This window comes from Varroa jacobsoni, unplaced genomic scaffold (assembly GCF_002532875.2).
Source record: "Varroa jacobsoni isolate VJ856 unplaced genomic scaffold, vjacob_1.0 scaffold_503, whole genome shotgun sequence".
Lineage (NCBI taxonomy): Eukaryota > Metazoa > Arthropoda > Arachnida > Mesostigmata > Varroidae > Varroa > Varroa jacobsoni.
Window position 1 is genome coordinate 189,106 of NW_019213405.1, and position 3,749 is coordinate 192,854.

Consider the following 3,749-nt stretch of genomic DNA (forward strand, 5'->3'; position numbering starts at 1 on the left):
CGGCAGCCGATGCCCCTGGTTGCGCCTGTAGCCTGAAGTCCATTTTTTTGTGTCGCTCGTGAAAATGATGTACACCGGACGTCTTTTAATTATTGTTTTTGTATGTTTTTTTAGCGATACTTAGGGAAAATGCTATTAGGATTTGCGCTATGTGATGAAAAGTAAAAATGTCTAGATAGCATGCAACGCTCCATAACTGCATGATGCAAAGTTAATTTTTTCGCTGTTGCATTTGCTCAAAGTGAGAATTTATCTGACAAATTTTGGACATCTTTTCAACAAAAATGTGGGATATGCCTTTTAGCGAGAACAGGCTAGCCGCTGTGTACAACCAGTGTTAGTAAAAGAGATAAACGTATCATACATAGGCAAGACATGTGCATCTATAATCATCCTCAATACAAAATAGAAAGTTCAACCTTAAAAGCGAGCACTTGAAGTTAAGTATATCGTCTTCTCGACGACGTTACATAGATCTATATATGTACATCCTAGTAAAACGACGTCAACGGCTAATTCCCGAGGGTTAAGCTTGTTTCATATGGTCTTTTTCAGTCATCTGACGGACATATGGATGTCATAATAATTTTAGCAGCTGTGATAATGAAGCCAATCCTGCGTGTCGAAATAACCAGAAAACAAGCAGCCCATACGAACCTGACACGCCTCTGTAACTAACGTAGACGGGAAAAGCATTGTAACATGTTGAATGATGAAAGGAACCCAGTCGCGCTTTTAGTTAAGCCTGCCTGACCGGCCCTGAACGGGTGTCAGCAAACGTCTCAGAGTAAATATTCTAGATGTGACGTTTTTACAGAAACTAATAAGATGCACACTGGACGCCACAAGGTACGGTGAACAGCAGTCTCTTTGTAGTCTCTCTATGGAAAACGTTACCTTGGTATTATATTGCTTTTAGACCTACGCGGATCTGGTTCCTGTATTCAGTTAGGCTGAAGTAGACAGATTCAAAGTCCTTGACCGTTCTTGAATGTAACAGATTCGAAATAAGCCTTAATACGGAAATCAATACAGGCGATACCCTACTGCAAATCAGTTTTGGCAGCGCGAATTACGCGACACGACCGAGTATTAACACGACTCTGACCCTCCGTTCGTAAGCTTTAAAACTGTTTTAGATGTCTGAAAAATTATTGTATGTCTACCTTTGCTCACAGGGAATCAAGCTAAGGTAAGCGGAAATTCCATCCACCGAACTTCTACCTTCATACTATTCCATGATGAATCCAATGCGTACACAAAGCATACCAGAAAAACAACTTCCCCAATTGTCACAACAAATGAAATCAGTCGTATGAGAAAATTCAAATTAACAGACTTTTCATTGAAATGTTAAGCATGGCATGAGTCGTACGCGTATTGCCGTCAAATAATGTCAGTTTCAAAAGAAACCACAGTTTCTTGGAGAACATCGTATATCTGTGCGAGCATAGAGAGAACACACTACGAGAAACATCGTCTCAGCGAATAATAAGAGGAACGTTACCTTCTGTCCCTCTGGCGTCTTCTTCGCTACATATTGGGTGTATGTGAGGTTACCGGCGAGTATGGGTACAAATAACATGACCCGTTGTAGCTTAGTGGGTAACGTATTTGTATGCCAACCTCAAGGTCAGATTGTGGTTCGAATTCGGGCATAGACACATTTGCTGCTGGGAGCCAACCGTCTGTCTAATAAAATGCCTAACGGTGACATCGGACGTAAAACTCGAAAGGTAGAGATGTCCACATAACAAAAAAAAACATCCAAGGAGGTTATGTAACGAACTACAGACATGTTATTCGAGGCAAAAAATACGCGTATATTTTGTCAGATATCTGATATATATGTATGTAGTAAGTAAATAACAGCGGAACTCAAGTATGCATCTTAGTTTGGCCCGCGAAAAGTAGTTCGCAATGGGGTAGGCACAGCAAAGCAAATCCATGATCGGCTCCAAATCGTCGACTGAACAGTTAGAACATAGCGCTAATGCAGATCCGTTATCGCGTGTTTGTGCACTATGTTTAGTAAGCATAAAGGACTGCTCTAGCAGAATAGTGGCGAAGTTCATGAACGTAGTCCGTGCTTCAGCAGCCATTGTAGAATTTGATATACGGCGGCCAAACCATTTATGGACCGCGGGCATTTCTCCTAAAAAAATTAACTACGGTGCTGATAATTAATTTACAATCTAGATGTTTTCCATATTTAAATGTTTTGCTGTTACGCCTTGCACCGCGGCACATTGCCGTGTACGCTACGTCCACAATATAATATGAATGAGTAGGAAACGAGATCAAGTAGTCTTTGAAATCGAAGCAAAGCTAACAGTGAGGAGGCGTAAGTAAGCTGATTCATTACGGAACTTCAAACACAAAGCTTTTTTTGATAGCTATAAATAACAGCTATCAAAAAATTTTGATCGAGCTAGAAGTTTTTTTGCAAAATGGGATATAAGAAACTTCCCGAACTTTTCTGCATAAAGGTCTTTTAGAAAATCCGTACGACGTCGTTAACCTTGCGGCATGCACGGTTTACTCACCAATCCTCCAAGCAGACCAACTAAGAAATTACTAACATACTTCGTTAATCGATAACACGAGTATGCCAGACTATGAGAGCATTATATTCAACGACATATTCATACGTAAGTAATTACCGGTCCGTTATTAGTAACCAAGCCTTATGCTTGTCGGTTCCACCGACACAATCTTTTAATAATTTCTTGGACCATTTCAGAAGTGTAACATGCGGATTTCTCTCATTATTGAACATCGAAAAAGTGCCACTGGCAGACCTTGTCGTTCGCTGTCGAAGATAACAAATGGATATTCAATCCTATATGTTTTGCTTGCCTTCGTCTCGTTATCATATCGAAAACTCAACAGGACTATTTGCTGAGCCGTCCTGCAACCGGCTTCGTAGGCCGTAAACTGTAACCTAAATCGAAAACGAAACTTTACGCTGAGAAGAGGTGCCTTCACGTCAAAACACGCCTCGTTGTTCTCCGGTGCCGGCCCTCGACTGAAACTTCTTCGAGCGGCGTACGGCAAAAGTAGACTTTGATCTGATATCCGATCTCCGCGATTCGGTCCTGCAATGGGGAGCCTGGCACAGTATCATCTGGCAATATTTGCCCTATATAGCAACGTCTCGCTTGACGTACTGGCACAAAAGGGCATCCGCAGACATGGAAGCGCCTCACGCCCTTTTGTCAGCAACAGTAACAAAATTCGCCAGTTGAACCTGAAAACGGCAAAGATATGAATAACACGTGTCTGCGTCGCCCATGGACTCGTCATAAAATATCTCCATTCAATTCAAAAGTCACCAAATTACAGACAGGCCTATGAAAGAATTCATTATCAACAGCTTTCAACAACGTTGCTTCGGCAATTATATGTACCTTCTTCTCTGTGAGCTGTCTGAGAAACTAGAGTGGCAGAACAACGAGTTCTGATAAAAAATTTTACTACGAAATTAATACGTAATCTAAATAATAAACTAATATATATATATATATATATAATAAATAAATAATATTTTTGAAATTGACTGATGTCAAGGTTAGTTTGAGATAGTGCTGACGGTGTCATCAGGGTTGTTACCTGACAATAAACTGGACAACACCGACCTGGGTTATACTATATGTAAACAGACGTATACTATATGTAACTGAAGGGAGATTTATGCATCTGCACATTTATCTATATAGCTAATAATCTAAATTGTTCTGATAATAAAT

At 40.4% G+C, this 3,749-nt stretch overlaps 1 long non-coding RNA gene across 1 annotated transcript; it reads left to right on the forward strand.

Moving 5' to 3' along the window:
* Positions 1–585: 585 nt before the first annotated feature.
* On the forward strand, positions 586–3,512 carry LOC147753423 (uncharacterized). Its single transcript, XR_015311308.1, has 2 exons — positions 586–849; positions 2,744–3,512. It is a non-coding gene; the product is annotated as an uncharacterized LOC147753423 (long non-coding RNA).
* The last annotated feature ends 237 nt before the right edge of the window (positions 3,513–3,749 follow it).